Source organism: Mycteria americana, chromosome 9, assembly GCF_035582795.1.
Source record: "Mycteria americana isolate JAX WOST 10 ecotype Jacksonville Zoo and Gardens chromosome 9, USCA_MyAme_1.0, whole genome shotgun sequence".
Classification (NCBI taxonomy): Eukaryota; Metazoa; Chordata; class Aves; order Ciconiiformes; family Ciconiidae; genus Mycteria; species Mycteria americana.
This window is the reverse complement of record NC_134373.1, coordinates 36,362,228-36,376,028: the sequence shown is the minus strand read 5'-3', so window position 1 is coordinate 36,376,028 and position 13,801 is coordinate 36,362,228. Positions and strand designations below refer to the sequence as shown.

At 40.8% G+C, this 13,801-nt stretch overlaps 1 protein-coding gene across 4 annotated transcripts in view; it reads right to left on the bottom strand.

The window, feature by feature from the left end:
- MGAT5 (alpha-1,6-mannosylglycoprotein 6-beta-N-acetylglucosaminyltransferase) overlaps positions 1-13,511 on the bottom strand; it is a 137,337-nt gene extending 123,826 nt beyond the window's left edge. For 2 of the 4 annotated variants that reach the window (XM_075512574.1, XM_075512575.1), the window contains exon 1: positions 13,324-13,511. The gene's annotated coding sequence lies outside the window, so the exon portion shown is untranslated. Of the gene's footprint in view, positions 1-12,419; positions 12,439-12,554; positions 12,724-13,323 lie in introns of those variants that run through there. The other 2 variants (XM_075512576.1, XM_075512577.1) reach the window with 2 other exon arrangements.
- Positions 13,512-13,801: the final 290 nt, after the last annotated feature.

Sequence of the window (13,801 nt, the reverse complement as noted above, 5' to 3'; positions counted from 1 at the left end):
ACCACTGTATCGTATCTTAGCCTACTGGCTTACATCTGTGTTCCATTGCAGAAAAGTAGATAAACCTGTATTTGAGCCAGGTGCATGCAGAGTTTAACAGTATCTCTAACTGGGGTGGGGGGGACAAAACCCAACAGTAGCCAGTCATTCAAGTTCATTAGGTCTGGTCTTAAAAGAGAAGAACTATCTGTGCTAATAGCCTGACAAAAGAAGAATATATTTATTCAACAACATTTCCCTCTGTATTTCAGAGGAATATGATATTTCCTTCTACAGCTTTGTATCACTCAATAGCTTCCAACGCTTACTCCAACCTAGGCTGCTGTTTTAATGCTGAGAAAAGATGTATCCTACAGTTTGGAATCAAAGCATGACTTGATGTTTAAGACTGAAGAGTGCTTTGGAAATCACTTCTATGCTCTTATAACATCTATTTCAATCCAAAATTATTATTGCACACAGTTACTTTGGCATATGACTTTTGAGTGGCTTTAATTTATTTTCCGGACCTGGGAAAATATCTGATCTTCAAGACAGTTGAGCAACTAAGTTGTTTTTCCCATAGGTAAGGTTTCATTTAACTCCTAACCTCTCTCCCATTAACTGCATTGTTCCTGCTCTTCATACTCAAGTCTGCTTTACATTAAATAGAGCCATACCCGACCAGTTAATTTAATGACTCCTTAAGAACAACTTCACCATCACTACCACCAGATCTTCCTCTATATATCATCCTGTAAGATTCTTTAGAACTGGAAGGATTTTTTTCTTCAATTAGGTTAAAAAATAAAAAGCAAAACCAACTACTGCTTCATAGCTGTAAGTATCTAGCTGCTATGAGATTCACAATTCCACATTAGACACCTAAAATTCTGTGTACAATGAAAGTTCAAAGAGGGACTCAAAAAAGCCAGCTTACAAAAGAACCACCTTAATTATGAAAAGACAATAGCTAGCATGGATTTACCAGAAACTTCAGAAGACAGTATTCAAAAAGTTGCCTAAATTCAGATTTATTTGATGCCTTGCTCTGCTCAGCTTTCCTATGTTCTCAATTGTCTCAGTGGTCTGTTAAAGTAGGAAACTTACATTTTCTCCATAATATTTTCATTTGTTTATCCTGACTGGCTTTTTTGGGGGGGGTATAACGATAGTCTTATAAGAGATTCCTATAAAAGCATTTAGAATAATCAAGCCAAATACATTATTGCAATAACTTATTGAATATATTAGCAAAAAAATGGAAGTCAATTCTGGTGCCAGTAACCCCCAGGGAAAGAAGTCTGCAGAACCAGACAAACTACAGGACACTCAACGATCACTCACCTCTCAATGTGCTACTTTCATTTTCTGTAGATTCAAAGCTTGTGCAACACAAGCAGAGAGTCAGACCTTCAGTAAAAATGGCCTCAATCATTACAGACAGTTGCTTGAGGTCAGTTGAAAAAGCCACATCAGAAAAAGACAAGAAAGAGGATCTGTGTGAAAGTTATTGATGTGACAAAGGAAAAGATGCAAGATCAACTGGCCTTCTGAAGGCATGCAATCCTTGCTTGAAATCACCTGTTTTGATAATTGGTGGTAAGCAATCCAACAGAAAGGTTCTAGTTCATCTTGTATCTATTATTAGGTGATTATAACAATGATTCAGCACAACTGCGCATATACCATTCAGAAACTTCATCAACTTCAACTTAAGTTTACAGAAAAAAAATCCATCCAGGTGTGTTGGGTGGGTGGGGCAGGATTAGGAGTTCTGTTTTAGTCCAATTCTAGAAGTCAATGAGTTCAGTAGATAAGGACACTTCCTAAATGATTTAATAAAGAAACAGGTTACACAAACATGAGAAAGAATTTCAGAAGTACACTTTGGGGGATGGGAAGGAATGCATGAGATAAAGCTTTAAGTGTAATGCATGTGAAAAAATTTCAAGTCATATGGTGAAATCTCATCCTTGAAGATGAGATGTTTGGAGAAAACAAGGCAAAAGCCATTCAGAAGTCTGGATTAAGACGGAGATTTCTTTCTGAGCACAGCAGAGGATACCCAAAACACTTCTCACACAACTGAAATCCAGCTTGACCAACAACAACAACAACAACAACAAAATAAACCCAAAATAAGCATACTTAGAATTGAGAGATCTCTGAACTTCAGCACATCTGCTAAATAAGAGATTATATTCATTAAAATCTTCACAGTCTAGTGGAAGGCTGTTTCCAGTGATGAGCAGAACAGAAAATACATATGCGGCCTCAATATCTCCTGAAGGCCAAATGAAAAGAGAGCACAACATGATTAGTCCTTCAGTCTTTTAGGATGTGGAGCAGCAGAGGCAATGGTAATAGCAATAATTAAGTAGCAGTGACAAAGAAAACATGCTTCAAATTACACAAAATAGGGGAGGAAGGAGACAGACACAAGCCAAGATGGAAAAAAAAGCATGACCAAAACCCTGAAACCTATTACACAGTATTCTGGAGAATTTCTAACATTTCTCCTGATTTTGGGGTTTTTTTGTTTTTTTGGGTTTTTTTTTAATTTTTTATCAGTTTTACAACTCAAACACTGGTGTACTTTATGTAATACTCTAAAGAAATTTGTATAAGACCTTAACACCACAATAAACTGGATAACTGTCAGCAGTGCACTCAGCCACATGCACAAGCCAAGTAAGAATACATTAGCAAAAAAACAATGCTAATAACATTTGACAGATTTCTTCCTCCATTCGTCAAATGCAAAGATGACAGAGCTGGTCAGTACAAAATAAACAATGAAAAGGTTTTAATCCTGTATTTTTGTGGCCTGCACAAACATTTTTATCCTGAGCAATAGGTTTGATCCCCATAGTACAGGGAAGGTGGACATGTTGAGCGGTGTAAGGTTCCTAGAGTAATTTCTGCAAAACTACAATGCTGCATCAGCAGCCTTTTTAATAAAATGCCAGATTTTAGTTTTTTAAAGAATAAGGTAGGTGGCTATTTAAAAATACTCTTTAACTTGTGAAAGGGCAAGAGTACACCTTCATTAAAAAACTCTTTTCATAATACACATCCAAAATCAATAGCGTGAAATCCGAGTTGTATACCAGGAATTTATACAGTGAGAAGGTTTGTTTGGTTCTTTTTAAAATTGGGATAAACAAACATAGAAATGTACATTGGTAGTACTTACATAGAATAATTCTTTTTGGAAAAAAAACACATTAATTTGCTAGACAAAACTGGGGCCATTTGACCTACTGGATAAGCATTAACCAATATTAACCCTCTGTTAACCTAACATTTTAAGAAGTAATAAGAACACAATCTTCTAAATTAGACTGATGTTCAAACACTCCAAGCCAGCACTGTCACTGAAAGCAGCATCTTTATCCCTCTCCAACCTCCTTCCCCAGCCTATACGACTAAAAGGTGAAGACAGCTAGGGAATGCTGTTACTCTGAAACGTGAAAGGCCAAAGGCCAGAAAGCCATTTACAGCCACAGCAGTTTGTCAGTCAGTTCACTGCACTGCCATGTAAATGCACTGATAGGAAATGAGGAGAGATTGGTATGAGGGCAAGTGATTAGTATGAGGGCACAAGTTTAATCTAACTGCAGTCTTGGTGAAGACCAGGAAGACTAATGACATTCCCATGTAAAAGCACCAGCAAATGCTGGTGTTAATCCTCCTCTGATCAGAGCACAGAACAGTTGATTAGCACAAGGTACTACGAATTATAAAACAGCGTTATAAGACTACTGAGTTACACAGAGTATTCTGAACACCTTATCCTGAAGTACCAGATTATCAGTTGGGCAACAGAATTAAAGTTTGCCATATCCCATGGGAACAATACTCAAGGGCAGAACAAGACTTGAGGTACAAACAACAGTCTGAATAGAGACCAAGACAATTCTAACAAAAGAGAGTACTAATGGTGGATGAGAAAAAAAATCAGTTGTTCAAATACATGGGATGTAGAAAACTTGTACTTCAAATGTAGGGGAAAAAACCCGCTGCTCATTTACATTTTTTTAACCCCAAATTATGAGAAATTAGATTCTTCAGATCTCCACCTAACCCCCCCTTTTTAGGTCTAAGAAATGCAAAATTTATGTAGAACCGTTTTCCCCATACTTCCCCAAATTATACTACTATTTTTCAAGTACAGCTTTTTAAAAAGGTATCTTTTTTTTTCCCCATTTATAAGACTCCCTGTTTTCTTTCCTCTAGATGTGGCCACATGAATGCCAATATCTCAGCATGTAAGAAAGTGTTCTTAGACATGTTCTAAGTAGCTTAATCAATACTGGCATTCTTCTGTAACATTACACAGTGCATAAGCTATGCAACTGGTACATATGGAAACTACTATGACAGGAAATGAATCAAGGTACAAGGACGTTAATAGAAGCTGAACAGAAGCTGAACCTGTTACAAGCTTTTGCTCTGTATCAGCCAGTACAGCCCTCAAAGGAAAGTTTAAGTGCACACTTGGGCCTCATTGTACGAGTTTCAATATACAGAGCCAGAGGTTTAAATAGCATCAACTCAAAAAGAGCTTAAGTAAACTGCAATATGCCTTTTACATCAGTAGAGAACTTTACCCACTGCACTTAAACTCTTGTTACATCATTACAAAAATCCATTCCTTTCACTATAGGCCGATGGCACACTGAATCACTGCTGGTAACATACCAACAGCGTTGAAACAACTGCTCATTCACTGGACGTTCAGCAGCCAGCATGGATCAACTAGTGAACTAAAATTCCAAACTTCCAGTGGACAAGTACTATTTTAACAGAACTTCATCTCAGCTGCTAGTAAGCAGCAATTTGTAATGGAGTCCAGCAGAGAGGCCAAAACCTTAATCATCTTCCAGCCTGAAGCCCTTCCTTGCTCCCTCAAATATTCTTTAACTTACCTTGGTGAGAATTTTGATAAGACAGATTAGGTGAAAGCTACTGTAACCTTTTCCTCAAAGGAATCACGCATAGTCCTATGAGGTTATCAATCCAGAACCCAAGGAGAGTCACTTAAGAGACTGAGACGAAGATTTCACAAAGATTAACAACCGGGGCCATAAACTGAGATCAGTAAGCTTCTGTAGAAGTCTCAAACCACTGAGATCTAGATTCAGACATATGTCAAATCACTTTGTCAAACACTCATGCAACTCAGTTTCATTTCTCACATCATTAAAAAAGTCAGAAGTTTTTATTTTACTGATTATCCAATCACTTGAACATACAGACATATGCCAAGCTACTGAAAAAATCTGGGAAAGTATTCCAACAAGAACTACAGGTTACTATCTTATCTACAAGGATTACACTCTATATTTCTCTTTCGAGAGAAGTTATGATATCAAAACAAAGAAAAATATTTTTTTCTAGAACCGATTTATAAATAAGCCCAACTGGTATCTAAGAAAATAGCTATTAGAAATAACAATCTAATTTTAAAGTATAACCATAACATATCAATTTAACTTGATTACAGGCTTTTAAAATTAGACTAAGTATTCAGAACTGGTTGATTTTACCTATAGTAAGATAGCTGTTAGCTTGAGTAGAAAAGCCACTGGATGCATTTGCAGCATTCTACTCCTGCATGCTTTTTTCCAGTCTAGTAAAAGAAAAGTAGCTGCATAACATGAATAGATGTTAAGCATAAACAGAATGATACTGCATTTCACCGTGTTCTTGGAGGATCAATAGTACTGATTGAAAAACGGCATTTCATGAAGAGAAATACAGGGAGGGAAACTGGTCATTTTTACAAGAACTTACAAAAACAAATCAATGTGCTAAGGAACTGATTGGAGTAATGTAGCTTTCATAATCTGGTCAAATATCCGGTATAACCTAGGCTGAAGTCTGAGTGGTAAAGACTGAGAAAGCTTTGGGTCTTTTTCTCCCCTATGCAGAGTGTTCCACATCCTTTTCCTGTTCTATGAGATCAGGAAACACAAATACTGATTTCACTGACAAAATCCTACCAAAATGCAGGAGTGACAGTTCTTAATTAAATCTAAGGAGAAAGAAAACCATCACATATTCTAATTTGGCTATATGTCTATTCAAATTTAATGGCCAATTTCTAAATTTAGTTTGACTTCCAGACAAGCAGTTTGAGTTCTTCAAAAGCCTCTCTCAAACAATTAATTTTTTTCAGTCCTCCAAATATTTTTTCAGATTTTTTTCCTGATCTCTCTGGAACTTTTTTCCACAATCCCTGCAACAGAGGTATGTATTTTAACATCTCCTACCTTAAATTTCATCAACACACAAAGACTGAGAAATAGTAATTTTTCTGCTCCTACTTACTGCTTGCAAGTATGCTTCTAAGACCTCCACCACCCGAGTATCACATTGGTGCCTTACTTGGACTGCTTGCCCACTCGTTTTTTAAACATCTTATTGCTACCCAAGGAATAGCTATTCATTTTGCAGCCCCTCTTCCTGCCAAAATCATCTCTGAATCCCCTATATGCCTACCATTAGACAAATGCATTTTTGTCAAGATTGTTAGTGTGTTTCAAAAGCCGAGATGCTGGAGGGTTTTGGAGGTGTCTATTGATTTTTCTTTTTTTTTTTGGTACGTGTGTACCTGTGTGTATTAAGTAGGTGGGAAAGTTTGTATCCACGTACAATGTATTAGTACCTACAGAGAACAATGTTGTCAAGCTCCTTTAACTTTACTGCAGGAGTTTGCCAAATAGGTGTGAAAATTTCTATGTCAAGAATATTACAGGTCTTTCCTAGGCATGAGGTATATGTCTGCTTAGTTTCTTTTTTTCAGGGAGAAAGCTCCTTTTCCAGGTGGCTCAGAAATTCCAAGATCAGGTGAACAAACAAAGACACAGCAAGATAATACTCTATATTCTTTTTAGGAAAAGGGGGCCCTTTTTAATGTACAATTCATACCAAAAGCAAGACAGAAAGAAAACTCATCCTGAGAATCTGAAGATGACGAAGATCTGGTTGTCGCTGTTTGCTGAATACTTCTAGACAGATTCTCTGTTTTCTATATTTATTGCTATTTTAATTATTAAAACCAGCAAGCTTTAATTACATCTAGACAGAAATGGGCAACTCAAACCAACACTGGGAGAAGGGAACTATTTCGTGGTTCATGTTACTTGGAATAATACTATAGAGGCCTTAGTAGTGGAAGCATTTCTTTGAGGCAGAAATAGCCTTCACACTACAATGCACTGAAACAGCCTAGGACTTTCATTCTACAGTTAGGTCATGCAAACAGTTTCATTCAGCATTCAGTATAATCATGTTACAATGTCCTGGTATAGAATGAATAAACAACGTCAAACATGGATAACTACCAGGTTAGAAACATTCCTCACATTTTTTCTAAGTTTTGGGGGCTTTTTAAACAAGCTTTTCAGAAAAAGTAATCAATTGGTATGTCTGACACAGAGGTCTAACAGTACAGCACAAAACTTTCTCAAGAGAAACTTAAAGCTAGTATTTTCACTCTTCTTAATCTATAACATAGAAAATTAGATCATTGCACACATTGTACTTGAACAGGACCTATCAAGAAAGACTCATGGAAGTTACTTAAAAGCTTGTTAGGAAGTAGATGATCTGTTCAAATATTTTTGCTATGAATACCATGTCAAAAATGTTCAAAGTTTTGAACATGTTGATGTTTTACGTGACAAATGAAACATTTCAGATAGACCATTTTCAATCAAAACAAAAAGTCATTTTAGAAAAAAAGGTCATAATAGCAGAGTTACACAGGGTCCTTAATACTTGTCTTTCAGGTATATCACATCCATGCTACAGTTATGATCTGCAGAGTTCAAGGGAAACTTCCAAAAACTGCTTTAAAGCTGCATTGAACTGCATTAGCTCTCTGCAGCCAAGGAACAAACACACAGAGAGAGCAAGGGAGGCGACCAAAAAAAAGGAGAGAAGAAGGATAAGACACAACATTTACAACCCAAGAGAACTACTCCCTAAGTTAATATTTGCAGACACCTTTGTACTAACAAGGATCTTCTGTAAGAATGTGTTAAATAACTTTAGTCACATTTACTGCAGACAAGAGGACTATCACATAATGTGGTAGAGTCCAAAGGTTCGTTATCTTGAGATGTCATATGTCCAAAGAACATCCAGATCACAAAATATAATGTTAGGCAGGAATGATAATTCACTGCAGCTTGTACCTTTTATGACAACTTAAAATCACAGAATCATTTAGGTTGGAAAAGACCCTTAAGATCATCGAGTCCAACCATAAACCTAACACTATCAAGTCCACCACTAAACCATGTGCCTAAGCGGCACGTCTACCTCTAGGGATGGTGACTCAACTACTTCCCTGTTCCAATGCTTCACAACCCTTTCGGTGAAAAAATTTTTCCTAATATCTAATCTACTACTTGATTAGTAGCTATCAAAAAATGCTTTGCTAGGACCTCAAAAGAGGTTGTATAAAATGCTGTACCAGTCACAGTGCATGTGTATGACTTATGTGTTTCCTAGGGAAGGGAGGAACACAACCTTAACAGGCAATGGAAAGGAAGCAGCAATAAACTTCATTACCTAACTCTAACAAGAGTGAAGAAAAGGTTTCAGTTCTAAAACTAATCTAGGGAAACACAGCCACAAGGAATATGTTATATGGCAAAATGTTATGTACAAAGAAAGGCAACAAACTACATGACCCATGAGCAACAACCGATAAAAGTAAAATTAGGTTCTGCCTGCTACTTGTAACCTACAAAAATCCCTTTGTCTGAAGGACAAGGTCAAAAGAGGTGGTTGATAACTTTCAAAAATTACAGGCTTTTATCAGGATATAAAAATCAGCACGACAAACGTCAGTAGGTTAGACTAATAATCAAGGTTAAACAGTTTGGAATGCCTGTGGGATGTATGAAGAAATACCGTTAGCAAACAGGAATAAGAGGACCTTGTGAGACTCAAAGGAGCAGGATCACAGGATTCTTAGCTCATACAAACCATAAATGATACATCAAATGAATCACAGCATTGACTTAAGCTTTCCTCATGAAAAGGACTTTGCTACTTAGCGTACTTTAAGAGGGAATCCCTGTCACCCAAACTAATTTTCTCTTCTCTGCTCTTTCATTGCAGTGTCTCCCTAGTATGAAAGCTGCCACAGACACATGAAAATGCCATAATTTTAGCTGAAGTTCCTCAAAGGAGCTATATCCTAGCCTGAGTGCATGCATGGACCCTGGCCTTGAAGGATTCACCTGATTAAAGCAGACAAGACTTCTCCTTGCTGGAAGGCTAGAACAAAACCCCACAAATTCATCTCAAGACAGTGGAACTATTCCAGCTTGAATAGAAGAATAAGGCTATCCACCCTGATAAAAGTTTGCACTGTCATAAAAAGCCACTGCCTCACATCTGGGAGGCTGTGTCCGCACTTGTGTCACCAATTCTCCATCATTATGGTGGCTCCTCCTCAAACGCCATCCAATTAAGAGAGCCTATGTCAATATCCAAAACCCTTCACTGAACTAATGTAAGTTTGTATAAAACTCTAGTCACCTTCTCTTTGTGGCCATGAATTACAGTATGTGAGTTATCAACTCACACAAACAAACAATAAACTGACAAAAAAAGATGGGGTCAGAAGTGATGGAAATCAAGCCACTATCAAAACATGATCTGAATGAGACTTACTCCTCACAGAAGTTATACTTCATTATATTATAGGTCTGGGCTCTTCAAGAAATGAAAGTGAAATGCATAATGAAGCCTTTACAACTTCAATAATGTATGCCAGGAGGCTAAAAGAGGAAAACAAGAGGGTTTGGAGTGTGCACACATACATACAGCAGCAAATACAAAATTCCACTTTTTCTTCTGAAGTATGGAAGTCAAAAGATTTTTTTATGTTTTGGTGTTGGGTTTTTTTTGTTTAAGTGGATACACATTGTGGTATATGAAATGCAGAGATGCATAAATACTAACTCAGCAAAAGCAGAGAGGAATAAAGGATGACCTTATTCCACTCCAATCAGTTAAGAATTTTTTGAAATTGAAGATACAGTAATAACAAAACTGCTTGATTTCTGATAGAGTTTCCACTCATCAGATTCCCAGCATGTTCATTTCCTTCAGCAGATGCTTCCGGTGTTCATTACCAAGAGCTGCTGCTGGAGTACTGCTCTGGTTCCAAACTGGGCTAAGAGAGTTCTGCAGACACTTTGGGAATAGCGTGACATAAATGAAAATACTATCAGAACCTGGCTTTTTTTATATTCATCATATTGTATTTCTTTCCACCATCTATTTAAGAGGCTAAGCATACACTAAGTCAGACAATCTGTTGGCAAATAACCATAAAGTAATGTTTGCCCCCAAATCTCCCTTATCCTATCAATAAAACCAAACTTTTCCTATCAATGAAACTGAACTAATTCTCCCATTCTCTCATGAAACACTAAGACTGTCTTCTTTAGTTCTCCATCTGCTCAAAATATGAACACTGCATCCACATATGCCTTTAAAACACCTACCACACAGCTAATAATCAAGTTACTGTATCAGTGAAGGGCAGTTAATGCCAACTACTCCTGAAGTTCTATTAAAATTTTAGAGCCAAGATGAGGAAGAAAACTGCATACTAAGCATTTTATTAAACAGAAGCAAAAGCAGAGTGAACTTGTTAGATAAAAGCAGCATACAATGCCAAAAACATAACCTTGCAAACTAAATAAAAAAAAAATAATTTCAAACTTGAAGAGAAATGAGTAGTGCTAATAAAATTCTACACATTACTTCAAGCATAGAAGTTGATGGTATAAAGCTTTTTTTTTTTTTAAAACCAAGGGAAAGGAAGGGAATCTGGTTAGAGGGAGATGACTTAAAATTGGAGAGCAACTGTCTTTATTCTAAGTCATTTTAGCAATTCAGAACACTTCATTATTTTGCCAGATTCTATTTCATGAAGCAGATTACGGATTTTAGATTATTTACACCCACTGTTGCTGGCTGCTTCCTAAGTTTTAGGCAGTTTAGTTTTGGGAGCTTAAACAACCTGATCTTCTTATATTCAGTATCCAGTCACTTTGCCTTTCAGCATCTTTTCAGTCCAGGCTGTATAAGCTGCCTTCCTCCTGGACAGCAAGATGGATTTATCACCCAGAAAAGAGGAAACATATGCTCTTATTTAATCCTTATTCTGCTCGTACAAAATAAATCCATATTCTATAAAAGAGCAACAGAAAACAGTCTGCATATGTTAAATTATGAAGAGCAGACATTCCTTTTGCTAAACATACTGCCCAATGGGCCATTTTAAGAGTAAACTATTCCCTACATCAGCAGGAAGCAGTGGCGAAAGTTACCTTATATGTAACAAAACCACCAGAAAAAAAGGTGAAGGTTTTTTTCCTACTATTAGGCTTGGTACAGCCACCAGTAATTATGTGAACTGTGGGTGTTGCAGTAAGAGTTTCCCATGAAGAACAGTCAGAGTCATTACACAGAGATGAAGAAGGAAAAAGGTAAATCACTCATTCCGACTAAATTGGACTCAGGGCCCAAGGCAAAATGGTTTCAATAATAAGTAACAAGAACTAACCGGTTCCTCCTTTTTTGAGGGCTTTTCAGTCTTTTATGAAATGGCAAAAGTATTTTGAAAGAACTGAGATCACCTCATTGATTTGGGAGTAAAGACATACCCCTAGCCTGCAAACGACTTCAAATGCTGTCCTCCTGAGGACAAAGATTAACAGATATAGGACCAGACATTCCCTCCAACCTACTTGCATTTTCTACACACAAGGCTGTTTGCTGAGATAAAGCACTTGCACTGCACTAAGTCAAAATTCATTCCTGTATTTAGGATTATGAGTCATGCTGTTGAAAAAGCTATCATACTATTTCATGGGGACAAGGTGACAGAGCTTTTTAGACAAATAAGACTGTGTACTAGAATCACATAATCTCAAGAGTGAGCCTTCATTTAAAGAATATTCTATCCTTGCTGCAGTTATCAAGAGAGATTGATGTATTAAGACCTAATGCAAGAATTAAGAATTCATTCTCCCAGGTTTACTGACCACAATGCCAGAAAGATAAATATGCACTTCAAAGACGAGACTGATATTATACCATATCTGGAAAAGATGGAACCTACACTCCCTATGTTAACAGCGAGGAAAGCCTCTACCAAGATTTAGTTCTTCAAAACTGAGTGACACTTATTTTCCCCTAAATATACTAAAAAGTAAGTTTACCTTAAATAGCTGCTAAAACTCAAGGGAGACAATAAAATGGGCCCCCCAAAATTCTTGTTTAACGTAGGTCTGCACACCTATGCAATCGCATCAGGTCAGCCACTGCTTTTCACAGAAAGATAAATCCCTACGATCAAACCACAAGACGACATTGATGCGCAAGAAATACCGAACCTGGCAAAGGAAGAGCATTGTTATTTCCAATCTAAAGCTCAATGCACCTCTGGCATTGAGTAGTAGTAGACATGGCAGACCAAAGCACAGTTGGCAGAAAGATGACAGTTTTCAGGAACCTTTTTCCAAACTCACTTCCGAGAGGCTTACGAAGTCCGAAGCGGAAACAAAACCAGCACCGGGTGGAACGGAGAGCTTGTAAATTGGATCGTAACGGGGAGATTTCAACAGACTTTCGTTCGAGATTCATCCTCCCATCCGCGGCAAAACTTGCCACCCGCGCTTCGCTAAAACCTCCGCCAGCGCTGCTCTTCCCTCAGAGGCGCGCCCGCCCGCCCGTCCTCCCAGGCTGCCCACCGCCGCCCAGGCACACGGCGGGCGGCCACCGCCGGGCTCCCCGGGGCCACCCCCCGCTCCGGAGACACCTCCCGGGCCCCGGCTCCGCTCGGGGGGCGGCAGCCGGCCGCGGAGCCGCTCCCCGCCGCGCCGGGAGCGGAAGGTCGTTACGCAAGGTGACGGGGGCGGCTGGGCCGCGGCAAGGACGGGCCCCGCCGCACCGAAGCGGCTGCCTCGGCGATCCCACTCCCTCCCGCTCCGCACCCGCACCCACCGCCGGCCCCGCCTCGCGGCGCCCCGCGGCACCCGGGCAGGCGGCTCCCCCGCAGCGGGCCGGCCCCCGGAGGGGGCGATGTGGCGGCGGGGGGGGGGGGGGGGGCGGCCCGCCTTGCACGGCTGCAGCGGCCGCGACGGGGCGGCTGAGGAGAGCGCTCTCCCTCACGACCCGCAGCGGCCTGAGAGGGGCAACGGCGGCGGCAGGAGCAGGAGCAGCAGCAGCAGCACCCCCCACAGCGGGGCTGGGCGCGGCACCGGTCCCCCACCACCCCCAGCGGCGGCACCGCCTCACCTCCACCGGCGCCGCCTGTGCGCAGCCCCCCGCGCCGGGAGGAGTGCATCGCCCATGGTCCTCGGCGGAGGCCGGCGCGGGCTGAGGGGCGGCCGCCGCGCCCGCCGTGGGGGCCGGGCCACCTGGAGGCGGGCGGGCGCAAGGGAGCGTCTGCAAACTGCCAGCCGCGGGCGCGCGCGCACGGCACGACCCGGCGCGGCACAGCCCAGTGCGGCACGGCACGGGACGGCACGGCAGCGCCCGCCCGCGTGCAGGCGGCACGGCCGGCGGCCGCGCGGGAGGGGGGAGCGCGCGCAAGCGGCCTGCCCGGCCGGAAGCGCCTGTGACAGGCCGAGGCAGAGCGAGGGAGCGTGTGCAAAGTGCCTGCTCGGCTGCGGAGCGCGCGGCGCCCGCAGGGGCGGGAGGCGGGCGGCGGGGGCGCGGCGCTGAGGGGGCGAGTGGCCGCGGTTGTGAGGAGAAAGCGCCCGCAAGCGGGCAC